At 34.7% G+C, this 14,905-nt stretch overlaps 1 protein-coding gene across 1 annotated transcript in view; it reads right to left on the reverse strand.

Moving 5' to 3' along the window:
- PCLO (piccolo presynaptic cytomatrix protein) overlaps positions 1-14,905 on the reverse strand; it is a 317,263-nt gene that overhangs the window by 177,629 nt on the left and 124,729 nt on the right.

Genomic DNA, 14,905 nt, shown 5'->3' on the forward strand with positions numbered 1-14,905 from the left:
TCCAGAAATGGAGCATATCAGGTTCCAGAAAGCCAAAATGAACAAAAGGCACTGCAAAAACTAACAGCAACATTTTTTCCAAAGTAGGATGACCTATTTGTGCAAAGTTTGCTTACATATTTCTAACATACATTTCTTTCTAAAGCCCCCATAATCTATCAATAGGTCCCTATAATTTTACAAGCCTGAGAAAAAGGACTGGCACTCATGGCTCTTTGTGTTTCTTTCAGGAAATCCCCTCTTGAAGTTTTGTATAGGTATCTGTATAAATTTATTATGGCTGTAACTCAACAGGAAGATCACCTCTTTGCTCACTTTACTGCTAAATCCCTGCTGCACACTGGCTCTTTTTACACTTCTTCCCAGAAAATCAGAAAAAAAAGGACAAGTGCTTCTATCTGTACAAAAGATCTTGTTTCCAGTTGCCTAGCTACTACATGAGAGGAGCAATCACACTGTTTCCAGTGGGATTTAGTTTATAGTTCCTTTAAAATAGCAGAAGACAATTTTGAGCACAGAAAGGAAAGAAAAAACACTCTTTTGGATAATAGAGTAGCTACTGAAGATTTACATCACTAGTGCAAAATGAGCTTCACTGGCGGATAAGTGGTGGATACTGTACAATAAAATCTACATTTAAAAATAGCTGATCAGCTATTTTTATAAGTGATACATAAATCACAAGAAACATAGATAATATGGCAAAATTCTTAAGTAAGAACAGCTCATTTGGACTACTTTTATGGAAATGAAACTAGAAAGAGGCAATTTAATGTATAAATTCTCAAAAAAAATTTGTTTCAGACACAAGCAAAGCAAGAGTGTACACATTATCGTTCTGGTCATCAAACAATCGTCTTGTGTATTTATTATTCTAGTTTTGCAGAAATGACCAAACTAGTAAGCATCCTAATAATTGACAAAAAATACTTAATAATAGTACACAATAATATTGTTCCAATACATGCAGTTTATCAGCTGAATCAGCCATCTCCCCTTACACTTAATATATCCTTTGCAATTTCAAACTGAATGTGGCTCAGACTATCATTTTGGCTTATTTTTTCTGTTGAAGAAAGCATTTAAACATAATCCTCCAGGATCTATTCTCCTCCTCCTCAGGATTCAAAGTGTTCCAACTACATATCACTTGTTTGGGAAGCACTAATTAAGATTTTTTTTTTCATGAATGTGCAAAATATAACTAATTTTTCTTGAAAATATTTATTTCAGATAGCGTTATCAGGAATTCTTACCATAATTTCCCCTCTTTTCCTAGAAAACAGTACTGAGAAAACAGTGGTGGCTTTTATAAACTGAAAATAGAAGCAGTGCTCCAGGAAACAAATTCCCCCCACAGAAAATCATGATATTATTATTTGAAGATTGCAATGGACTCAATATACTAGATAACACTTAGCATAAAGAGACTCCTGAAAAAAAAAAAAATCCCATTTTATAATAGGGTTGATTGTTTTCTCATAAAGTTTGTGAAGATAAATATAAAAAAAGTTGGCAAAATAATGATCATAGTTATTTTTTAAAATTTATTGGAGAGCTGAAAAGATTTTAAACCCACAAAGAGAGGGCAGATTTTGCTTTATCTCTCCAGCCAGAAAAATTCTCACTTCCCAGTGTAAGCAGAAATAATGCCATTATTATTTGTGCTAATATAGCTTCAGTCAGCACAGGGCATGATAATAACACAATATTTAAATGTATTAAGCTTCTCAGAATCTAGCCTTTGCCATCTTAAATTACATAAAAACACAATGAAGTGGCTTCTGCCATGAAAGAATCCATGGTTCAAAAAATTACTGCTATCAAGATGTTCTTTGTGAACATCCTAATTTATACTTTAAATTCATATGTTCCTTTCGTAGTACCATTTGTTTGTCTTATTTTATTTTTATTTCCTTATATCCATGTTCTGGGGTCTCTATGTTTGTTTCCTTTCTTTCTGCATTTGGCGGTACATCTACGCTTGGCTCTTCTCCTAGCTCTGCTGATTATGCAGATTCCATCTAGTACCTCTCAGCTGCAGCCTACTCACTGCTCATACATTTGCTCCTCAGATTCGTCACTTCCCTTTCCCTCATTTAAATCCTTCACAGACTCGGTTCTTTGAATGCCTATAAAACCTGTAGCTACTTTAGTAACAGTATTAAGTGTTTAAAACCCAAAACAGTTACCCAGTCACTGTTTCCACTGCTTGCTGTCCCTATTTAGTGCGTTTTCCCTGGAGTAAATTTCTGCAACTCAAGGACTGTGCTTTGTGCTGAGCACATGGTAGAACTCTTAAAAAAGAAAATAACGACAATTAACATGAGGAAAGGAATTTGATGATTAGCGGATTGGAAAAATGCACTAAATTTTGTCCAAACATGGAACTCCTAGTCTTGCCTCTTCCATAATGATGAACATGCTAGTAGGGAAATAAACTGGAATTTTCCAGATATCCAGTGATTTAATGAAGCTTGCCACTGTCCTCTTGGACTTTTTCTATATGTGCATTTATTTACCACTTTATTTTTCAGAGTCGCTGTATAAGCATTGCATATACTACTCCCAAAGCTATGTATTTCACACGTTTTTTAATTATCAGGCAGATATTTGGTCACAAAAGAGCCTACAAAAAACATTTTATAGCACCAGGCCTCTAGCTCCTGATTCCCTGTCAGAATGGTTCTCTGTAAAATCAAATTTTGTACCATGAAGTCATATGCTTCAGTCTTAGGCTTGTCTTTTCCTCAGTTAACCTCATGCCCTGAATGCAAGCTTTTCTCTAAGGCTATCTCTTCAGTTAGCCTGTCAACCCAAATTTATTAGGATTTGGGAAATGGACATCATCTTCTTTTAGCAGTCTTCACTAGATAAATCATCTTTTTTCTAATCTTTTAATTTTTCACACCCTTTGCTTCCTGAATTTGCCATAGACATTATGATTGGCACTACAAGTGATACAAGTGTTTTAATAGCCTGAATCCACAGCTCTTTGCCTATGTTTTCAGGAACCCTTACAATCCAATATTGCTGGACAGAACAAAGTAGCTCTGTCACAATGTTCTCCTCACTCAGTTTTGTAATACACAAATGTCATTATGAAAAGGGCATACATCTAACGTTCATTGTGAATGACTGTTTTTCAGTCATCAAGCAAGAGCTCTGCCCCGTTTGTTACAGAACACCCTTTCTGCAAACAAAAGGAGTGAAAGAACTCTCGGAAGGCTCAGCTCAGAGTTTCAAGTGTCTGATTCAAGGCCTGGTACAGGACAGCTGAGAATCCTCAGCTCAGTTTTATTGAGAAAAAGGCTGCTAAGACCGTATTTTAGAGAAAGCCCGGTGATGTAAAAAATAAAAGAGCAAAACCACATAGTGTCACAGAGAGAAAAATTCAGGAAACAATCTTCTGACATGAAGAGGTACAAAGCCAAAAGGAAAAGACAGAGGAGTGGATGGTAACAACCTAGCAAGTGCAAAGGTTGGCTGGTATATTCCAAGGAGGTGGAGAAGTTTTTGCTTGCTGACCTGACTGGTGATTGTCTGGCCAGCAGATACTATCCAGAGGCCTCACTGAGGTGGTATGTTAATACTATCAACTCTATGTGTATTCACCCACAAAATTCTCTGTACTCCTCAAGTCTGTACATCCTCCTTGCTGTGTCACTCTGCCTGGGGTAGACATTGACTGGACAAAATACAGAGAGGGAAGGCTACATTTCCATCTCAAATGGGAATGCAGGCTTCAGCACTTCTTCGGGATGTGTGATCTACAAATTCAAATCCCACACCAACTTAGGACTTAGATCTCCTACCTCTAGAAGGACTATTTAAATTGCCAGACCTACATATAAAAAAGTTACCACCTATGCTGCATAAACTGATAGAGAAACATAAATATTCAGAGCATGACCACAAAATTAGACTGTAGGTCTGGCAGAAGAAAAATACAAAAATTAAATACTAAAACCTCACATTTTCTCAATCCAGTGTTAGGCAGGCAGGAAGTAACTGTCTAAATGAAGCCAGTTTGGCAGAGACAGGGTTCACAGTGGAGCCTCTATGCCATCCAGAATTAGAAAAAAATGCAGAGAGATTTTCACAGATATAGTGTCTATGGAGGTCACAGACAATTTTCCAGGCTCATTCTCCTGAATTTGCACATAAATTTTGTCTAAAATGTCACTTAGGAACTTAAACTTATTTTTGGATTCCACCCCAAGTGGAGAAATGATGTGCAAACAAATGCTTAGTCAGATGGCTCATTTTTGGAGAAGAGGTTAGAAAAACGTGGCTAATTTTACCTAGAGAAATGAATCCCACAAATATGACTTATATGGGAGGAAAGGTATATTGGCTGCAAACCAAATGGATATTAACTGTCCATGGACAAATTTAGCTTTAAAATTAGAACACCTTCCTGGCCAGAAGTGATTTGAAGTTTGGAGTATGATACAATAGGAGTGTGGTATAGAGAACCACAGTTCATTTCAATAGATGATGTGATTGCCAACAAAATCACTCAGTGATTCATGAAATCCCACCAGTTTTAAAAAATGCATTTCTGTAATAGTAATCATGAGCAGAATGCATTGTAGCATTAGCATTAAATAAATTCACAGAATTTAGTTGACTTTAAACATCAAGATGTCTTTTAGGCACCAAAGAGAGATCATAGAGATCTCCAAAAACTGGTTCGGATTAATTTAAAGCATCACATTAGAAAAAGCAACTTTAAAAATCCCTGCTAAATAAAGACGTTTGTCAACAAGATGAGAAATTTGTCAAGATGAGATTGTTACCTGAACAATGCAAAACAAAACACCATCTTTTCTTTTTCTCAGATAAAGAGTTTCAGTACGTGACTGAGGAAGACTAAGTTATCTCAGCCTGTCGTTATTGTTACTAATTGATATGTTTACTTATAAGCCATCACAACTATGAAATAAGTTATTTTCAATAAACTCTTTTTCCTCCACACCAACTAATAAAAGAGAAGAGTTGCATATACTGCAGCAGACTACCAGAAATGTAGAGGAATTGGTGTTTCTCCCATGTGTCAGGAATTATCTGCTTCTTAATTTAATGGTATTGAGACTGCTGAATATTTCACTCAGTTATGTACAGATGAAATACAGAGCATAAAAACACGAAGATAACTCATTTCTTCAAGTGATGACAATTCTGAAATGTGCATACCCATACCTTACTCCAAGATGCATCTTAACACCCTCAGAAAAAGCTCAAGCTTTGTGTTTTTTTCAGCAGCTGCTCTGTTGTATAGAATTTTTTATTTTAGCCATTAAATTTAATAGATAATGGGATTTTTATGTGTATAGTGTCTCTGTATAATTTAATTTCCCTTAGTTATTTTGCTGAAATCCCTTAGAGGCTTAGAATTATGCTGTCAATGCACAAAAATGTATCCCTAGTGCATATATGCACCACCACAGATGCAAAAGAGCCAAAACTGTGGAAAAATAACTGCGTTTTTTAATTGAGGAGGGGCAACATCATTGCATTTGTTTTAACTCTGCATCTAACTGCACTGTAATATGTTGTTGCTGTTTTCATGCATCATTATAACAAGATGACTAAAAGTCTTCCTTTGTATTGGCAGGTTTAGCTGCAGGGGGGCTGTTGCCCAAAACAAAGGCATGATCCTTCCTCTTTAGTCTTATGCAGAGAAATTCCTGTTGAGCACTTCAGTACTCCTGGTGACCCCTTCTTCTGTCACCATGGCAAAAAAACAAACCAAACCAAACGAAACAAAAATTCCCAAAGGAAGAAAAAACAATAAAGTGGAAGGCCAACCTTTTGTTTATTAAACCTTTAAGATATTTTGGAATATTGATTTTTACAATGAAGTACACGTGAAAATCAGCTTTCTGTCCTTACACATCAATGACTATACAATTTTCTTATTAAGTGGTCTTCTAATCTACAAAGTCCATCTCAGAGTGGTTCCTGTATTATTTTGGTATCTTGTTTCACTCACAAAAGACACTGCAGATAGAGAATTTACTGGCAGGATGAGAAGATAATAGTTACATTCATAAACATATTTCAGTGTATATCTGACAATAAGAGTCATAAAAATGCTGCAGTGACATTCTCTTTCAGGTTCTTTTAAGGAAATTCCCAATTAGATGACTGAAACATTTCTGTTGGCATGCACATGTGATAAACGACCACGCTGTTGTGCATTAATGAATAGCAGCATGTGACCTCTATTAATGCTATTCTGAACTTGCTTTGATAGGATTGTAGTTCTTAAAGGTTTCTGAAGATCCTATAGACCAAAGAAATTCAAGATTTTGTTAGTAACTGAAGTCATAATTTTATGGTAAAAACCCAGTTATATTAAAAGAGTTATTTTGTAAGCCAGTTTAGTCAGCTTTAAAAGTGTTAGGCTATTGTAATCCTTCTTGGCTGTATGTAGTTGTTGAGAAGCCTCACTATGCTCCTTTGTACCCTTTATTACAACAGCCTCAAAGAATAACTGTTTTCTGTTCTTCCCAGCAGCTGAACCACAAATTGGTCAGCAGAATACGTGAGTATTCCCATCCCACCACTGCTATTATTTGTTGTGAACTGACAAAATGTCTAGTGTCACAGATGGCACTAAAACAGCAAACACCATCCCCTGAAGAGTTTGTGGTCTATTCAATTCTGTGTTCAATGCTGACCTTTTACAGACAGTCCAGAGAAAATTGTTTTTGTTCCAAAACTAGATCTTAGCTATGGAACTAGGTTCTGTAGCAAAAAAGGAGAACTGTTATTTTCATTACATCCCACAATACGTATTTCATTATAAACAACAAATGCAATCTTTCTATCTGAACCTTAATGGATCGTACATACGAACACCTGAACCATTCTTCGTCAAAACTTTTTATTTTGGGCATCCCCAATAGAAATGCAGAGACAACTGATGTACATCATTGCTCTGAATAGTCATTTTGGATTTTGTTTGCTCTTGCAAATCAGATAATCCTGAAAGTAACAAGTGTAGTTCATCCAAAAATATGCCTTGAAAAACCAAAAATCTCTGCTAAGACAGATTGAAATGAGTGTCTTTTGTCCCCATTTTACCTATTAATGCATTAATTCTTTAATGAAGAGGGATCTGTATGCTTCAAGTGAAATGCTATCAGCAGAGATGTAAATACTTAAAGAATAAAAGGTGATTTTATTTTTTTTAACTCCTAGCTCCACTCAGTCTCATCTAACCTAAATTTTAAATACTTAATTGAGGACCTAAAGTTATGACCCTGGCTACTCAGATGCACTCAGCAGGCTATGGGATGTCCTCTCCACATATGAACAGTGTTGGTGGTCTAACTATTGGATCTATTCCTGATTAGGGAGAGAGCCTGCAGCAAACTGTGCTCCACACAGACCTCACTTCGAGGATGAATGTGAGATTCGCTCAAAGCCTACACTATAGTCCAAAGATAAACCTTTCTTAAAATAGCAGCCTGAAAAAAAGACCTAAATCTGTAATCTGATACTTAAATAAATGGTCTGCTATTCAAAAGCTCCAACTACCTAAAGACAGTTCCACTGACTCTTTTCCATTTTGAGTTCATCTCTTTTGTCTGAATCTTTTTAATCAGAATCACAGTATACATATCTGTTTTGTCAGTTATTTTTATTTTACATGGCTTTATAATTTCAGTTTATTAGCAATGCTTTATGTATAATGTTTGCTTTCAGTGTCATGTGGAAGATGTTTGAATCCTTTGGGTGCCTGAAAATGACAAATTACAGGCAACGAAACAAGGAGACAAAAAAATGGGTGATAATTCATGGTCAAGGAAACACACTATTCTCAATGAAAAGAGGTCCAGCAGTAGGGGAAGGAAGATCGCTTACCTGGCTTTGGAAAAATTAAATTAATTATTAGCTACAGATATAGTAAGAAGTTTGCATACGACCATTTTCTGATACACTGGCAGCTGCCATGGCAGTAAAGAGATAAAAGAAGTAAACAAAGGAAATCGATATGACATCTGTGCAGAATGACCATGGCTTTGTGTGATATGGTACAGGCTGAGAAGCACACAAGCCTTCCAGAACTTTCTTGAGCTCTTCCCAATAGACGAATTTCCCCTAAACACCCCAAAAGAGGAGGTGAAAACCATACCAACCTCCCTGCCATGGGCAGTGTGCAGAGATGGCAGAACACCAGAGCACAGAAATAGCCACTGCCTGGTTTTGCAAACACAGGCAGAATAACACTTTATTATCAGGTGTGGCCATTTTCACTGATAAGAGGCAAATTCCCAAGCCTTGGGGCAAGGCAGCACAAAGTCTAAGGAAAGGCAAGTGGAGAGATGAGGTGCAGGTGCAAAAGGGAAATAAACCAAGGTTTTTAGTCTCTTGGCTTCATCCTCTGTGAGGTTGCTGCTGATCAGCTCTCAGGAGACTGTGGTGACACGTTTTAAGTGACAATAATCCTCATTGTTTTGACCTTGCACTTTCCTGCCTACAATTTTGCCTTTGTGCCACCATACAAGAGAAAATATTGGAAAGATTGTCTTAAAAAGGAATATGCCATTTAGTGAGCAAAAAAGTCCTGTTAAAATCTGTAACTCAAAAAAGGTGAGCGTGCTGTGCTCTCCTGTAGTTCAGAAAATATGTGCAAGACAAATTAAAAATAAAATACTTTTCGTGGGAAAGTTCAGCCCAATATTCATTAAAAATTCTTCTCTATATTTTGTACAGAAACATGAGTGCAATCTGTTTAAAAGTACAACATACTGTGATGCTACAGGATGACTTAAAGCAGATGTTTTCTTGGTGTTTAATGTGCAAATAAATCCTATATACTCCACCAATTACACATAATAAGCTTGAGTTTACTTTCAAGAGACACCATAAAATTGTGCAAAAAAATACCAAATAATCTAAATCCATGTAAATCTGCTTGAAACAGAAGTACTGCTAAGTCTCAAGATAAATATTAAATGTAAGAGGAAAAGACAGTTCTTAACTGCTGGGGGAAAAAAACCCAAACCAAACCAACAACCAAAAAAAACTGCCAAAAAACCCCTCCAGAAACCTCAAAAACCAACAACAACAAAAACCCCCCAACCAAACAAAAAAATACCACACAAAAAAACAAACAAAGCAAACAAACAAAAAACCCGCCACAAAACCCCCCAAAAAACCCTATGAAAAAATCTGGGGACTTTATTTTTCTGTCTCATTAGTGTCAATAAATCTATCATAGCTCTTTGGAAGTAGGGGCAAGGCCCCAAAACACCGAACTATAGTAGGAGCACTCCATTTCCCAATGGACTTGCAATGCAAGTAATAGACACATTATGCTTTAAAATTATTTTTTTTATCCTTCTAAAATTAAGTTTTTCACGTGTCTCAAAATACACACAGTAGTACAAAGTGGGGGAAAAAAAACCCTACACAGAGAGTGAAAAATGAAGCGTCTCCAAAATTACTTCCTTGCATTCCTTAGTTGCCCTTCCACTTTTTTGCCATCTTCAGAAAGAAAAATAATCCTCTCAAATCAACCAGTCAGCTCAGGTCGAATACTAATTACACAATTACGTATCTAGTTTAGCTGATTCAGAATTTTTCCTTGATGAGAAGACAGAGGATCTCTCCATACATCTTCAAAAATATTTCATGGAAAGGGAAAATCCAAAATTTTACACTCATCTATGCATGAATGATACATAGATATCCACACACATACAGATGTATGCAGCACACAGGAATCCACACAAACTTATATCCATAGAGTTTTATGTCCAAAGGGGCCATTATTTTCAACAGATTTGATTCTTTAATGCCAAAATCCTTTTCGCTTCACAAAGAGTTTTCTATTCTCAACCTTTCAGCATTTCTTAAAAAGATAACCCAATTTGTGGGGAGAACTTTTTCAGCTTCAAAGATGATTGTTCCAATAATTTCTCTATCCATTACATTTTTTATGTGTGGGCTCCTAGCTGGCATAAAAATACAAAAACAAAAGCTAGAGAAAATATTAATTATATTTATACTTTTAATTATATTTTTAAAGAATCGTATTAAAAATTTAAAAGTATAATCTCTAAAGAAAGTAATGCAAGACCAAGATGCATGTAATACAAGATCAGCACTTTATCACACTATATAGCTGAAGTGTAAATGGCTGCTATACTCACAGTCTCTTTTGGCAAGAAGTATCAATTTGTCATGAAAATAGCTTTTGGTTTAAACTATATAACACCCTACAACAATAATGCTAAAAATATAAATAATGCTAAAAATATAAATATGGCTCTACTGTGAAATAACACATTTTATATTTGCATTGATTGTATTCTTATTCTTATTCTTATTCTTATTCTTATTCTTATTCTTATTCTTATTCTCATTACTACACATAATGTATTCATACTTAATAGTTTATACCTTTTGTCAAGTTTAACAAACCTGATTCTAGTGGTTAATACTTCTATCATTCTTACAATGACAGCAGAAACAGCAAGGAAGCTTAACTTTTATCTTGAAAGTATGGCCTGTCTTGAACTGTGTTTTAGAAGGGTATTTGATGCTAAAGAGTCCTTAGTAAAACTCTTAGATAAACTGAAAATTGTCCAAGAGTTTTAGAAATATTTTAAAATACTTTTAATCTAAAGTGTTGTTGGGTAATAAAGACAACTGCTCTTTTTACTCTGTCATTTCAGAAGCACACAGTTCTCTTACTTTACTTCTAAACCCAAAATATTAAAATCTGGCACCAAAACAAACAAAAAGTTTGATTCTCCAAGCCTTGGACTGAATTCTATATTTTCATCCCTTATTAAAAATATCAAAATGGCAAAAAAAACCTCCTTAACATAAATAGTAAATAAAAAATAAGAGCAACATTCATTTGAAATTTTATGTTGTCAAATGTGTTGCTGTTATTCAAAATAGACTGATCTTATTTTCTCATTAAAAGTCAATTTTCAAGTCTTAATTAATTTTTAAGCATTTGCTCAATTCTTGAAACAGTCTTTTAAAGAACCTGTTTACATCATAAATAACATGATCTAATCCTTAGTCCTCTAGAATGAGTGATACTAATGTCAGCTTCTAATTAATTTAATTGTATATTCTCTTATAAGTCAAGAACAAACATCCGGAGATAAAAATGACAAAGAAGTCAATGGCTCTCAGTGGTTTGATGTAAAGTGAAAAGTAAAAAAGTCAAAAATCATAAAATATATTTAAAAAAATCTCCCAAAAAGCCCACTCCAAGCCCCAAAACTTCCTCCTTATCTTTGTTCTCTAGGCTACGAAAGCCCACACAGGGCCAATGGAATCCTGACAATTGAAGTGAATTAAGTGTCTCACCCAGTACTACCTCCACTTCTCTGTGTAACACTCCTAAGCAAAAATGTTAAAACCACTTTTATTGTTCTTTTATTCTTCTTCAGAGACAGACCCACAGTTTTCTGTTCCTTACAAGATTTCCACTCACCTCAGGATACCACTATAAGGAATAGTCTAAAACTAATGATAGAGCATTTTTCAAGGAAAAAAAAAAAGATCACAAAACACTGGGATAGGTTTTGTTGGTGATCTCTAAATCTCCTTATTTTCCTAAAATTATCAGAATTTCCACCAAAAAACCCCCAAAAATGAAGAAAACTAAACCAACAAACCAACCAACCAAACCCACCCAAATTAACCAAAACCACAACAGCCTTTTGGTAAAACTGTCCAAAATATATTTTTTAGTTCTTGGTTTTGTGGCAGCTGAACAATTTAGCTACTAGATTCTCACCTTATTTCATAATTTATAAAACCAGGTGATAATTGGGGGTTTTTCTTCTAAAGAAAGATATCTGTAGAATAGAAAGTTACTCACAGTTGTATGAAACTACCTTAAATTAGGAATTCACATTTTCATTCTATTTTTTTAAATCATATATATCATTTAAGGCAATTAAAAAACAAAACAAACTTTTAGTAAAATATGCATCTGTCTGAGTAAAAGAAAAAAAAATCAGTTCTACTATGATTTGATAGAAATTTTAAATAATCTCAGAAAGCAAGAGCCTTTGTCAACATGGTTATGGAGAGCTGAAGATAGAAAAGCATGGAGAGTGTATTACAGAGATCATAACTCCAGATGTATGGCACAGAGAATTCAAATTGCATCCTAAAACACAACAGAAATTATCATATCTTTATTATAGGCCATGTAATCAATTCCCAAGCTTTTGACACCAGAATAATATGCAGTTGGCTTGTAAAATGAACCATTTATGAAGTTCTCTTTAAAAAATATCTCTAGGCAATGAAGTGGAAAGTTCGCATCTGTCTTCAAGGGCAGATATGGAAGCAGTTTCCAGTGTGCAGAAGTGAATTCTTCTGTACATCAAAGCAGTGAAAATTATGTCATGCAATCATCTGTACTTAATATAAACCCAGTATTTTAGAAGTAATATTTTTTCTTTAAGGATGGAACTTGGATGCAATCATTTTAATTATTCTGGAAAAACAATTAAGTAGCCTTTTTTCTGAAAAAAAGAAAAAATAGTTTCTACTGCTGTGTTTTCAGATATGATGTCATATAAATTTATAATTGTGTAAGACAATTAAAAATTTTTTGGAACAGAAAAGTGTTTATATTATGCTGGTATCTGAAAAAAAAAAAGTTCAAACACTAATTCAGCTGACTGGTCATTCCATAGTGATGTTTGGGAAGTGAAATCATACCCAAAATGCCTACCTAGATTAATGAAATTCACCATTTTAAGTTTTTGTAAGAGATCATACTGATTGAGCATTTACATCTACAATCAATTTGACAGATTCATTTTACTTTGCTTCATTCATTTATTAAGATTTTGCTTCACTCTCCCTGATTAGGCTACATTGGCACTTAGAAAAAACATTACCCTTTACTGCTTCATTAGCTGTTTCTCCATCATAGTTAAAAATGTACATTACAACTATAATGTAGTATAATAAGTGTGTAGCTCACTCAGATAGTACCAGCTCTTTTCAGTTCTCTCTTTCTAATAGAGTATTTGCCCAATAAATTCTTCATGGGACATTGCATCTTACAGAACTAATTTGTAGATGGTGCATAACATTGCCAAAACATTCCTTAGAAATGAATTATGGGAACAGTATTGCCGTCAATAATCATTAATGAATTTAATTGACAATGTTGATCATGGGAGTAGGAAAACAAAGCCATATCTGCAACAAAATTGAACATTTTATGACAAAAGTTTATCTAGGAAATTGCAGAATTAACTGTGCTGAACACATGAAGACAGAGAAGAAGTAAGCCTGGTTTTGCCTGATTTTACGTAAAACCACTCCCTGAATTAAATCAACAAACCACAAGAACTAATTTAATAAGCAGACACACAAATAAAAGAAGGAAATGGTTTAAGAGCTTAGCAGAAACTGAAAAAAACAGCAGAAGTCAATGATTACAAAAGTTATGAAAAACAGACTGTAGCACAGTGCAACGCCTGACAGGATGAATGCTCACAAAGAGACATCATGTAAAGGAAACGCAGCTGCTGGAGGAAGAAGCACAGCAAAACCCAGAGGACTCGGGTGGCTAAAAGTTTACAAAAGATGCTTTTTACTCTCATTCTGTTCATAATGATCCTTCTCAGAAAAAACCCGATTATTTAAAAAAGAGGAAATGAGTGCTGCTCTATTTATCATGGTTTGGTAACCACTTTGTGTTATGTAACAGCACTAAGTACGGTAAAACACACTGAAATAAAAATGTTTCTCTGCAGGAGTGGCTAATCTGCCTTTAGAACGTCTTCTCTAAAACCTGATGAACTCTCTAGGAAGTCACATTTTTGCTAATTTGATTTGAAAAACATGTCATTGTTGGTCTATTGTAAAAGGATTCCATCTGCAAAAGCAAGGTATGAAAAATTATCATGGAATCATGGGAGCCCGAATCAAAATTTAAGGAGCCTGTTTTTGATATGAATCTGTTTTAATCGATATGTCAGTAAAGGAAACCTTTTTATCAAAGGGACTGTCCAGAACATATATGCTTGATAGAGTATTTTGCACCACCAATCAGGAAATTAACTCACCAAGCTTCCAGAATTTTTGGAGGTAAGAAAATGTCATACTCAGTCTTAATAAAAAGACTATAAGTAGACAAAAGATATAAATGAAGGTCTAGAAATTATTAAAATTCGTATTAAACTTAATGCAGCATTTATGACTCAAGCTACTTTTCTTGAATCCCACTCAATAATGTGAATGCAGTTTATATTTGCTGCCCCAAACCCCAAACCACCCACAACTCTCCTCAAGCTGACCCAGATTGATTCTACTTGGTTTCAACTCTCCATGCTTAGCTGGAAAGTGTCATAATCTTACTTTTTTTTTCTTTTTTTTTTTTTTTTGTCAATGATGAAAAGCATAAAATATTCCTAAAATGTCTTGTGAAAAAACTGCAAGACCACATTACATTTTTATAGTCTGCACATATTTTAATGAGCCACTTCGAAAGAGCTAAGGGAATAAAGAAAAGCCACTGCAGAAAGAGCAGACTAGAAGAACCTGGAAAATGCCATCTGAGGGCAAGAGAAAGATCACATTTTAGGAAGCTCAGAGAAGTGGTACATATTTTGTGCTGCTTCCAGTTCCCATTACAGCTTGATGATTTTCACAAAAAAACAAATTAGTTTGTGATATTTTTTGTTTGCATTAAAATCTATGTGACAAGAAGGCATTATGAATTTGCCATTTTCTATTTCTTTTACAATCATTTTTACAAGAATAAACTGTACCAGCATTCAAGGCTGACAGTTTATCACTCTGACTACAGATCCATTAGATAGGTAAGCAGTATCTGATTTTAATCTCACATTTATTTGATAAGATTTACAAGTGTCCTCACTAAAACTGA

This window comes from Sylvia atricapilla, chromosome 5, assembly GCF_009819655.1.
Source record: "Sylvia atricapilla isolate bSylAtr1 chromosome 5, bSylAtr1.pri, whole genome shotgun sequence".
Classification (NCBI taxonomy): domain Eukaryota; kingdom Metazoa; phylum Chordata; class Aves; order Passeriformes; family Sylviidae; genus Sylvia; species Sylvia atricapilla.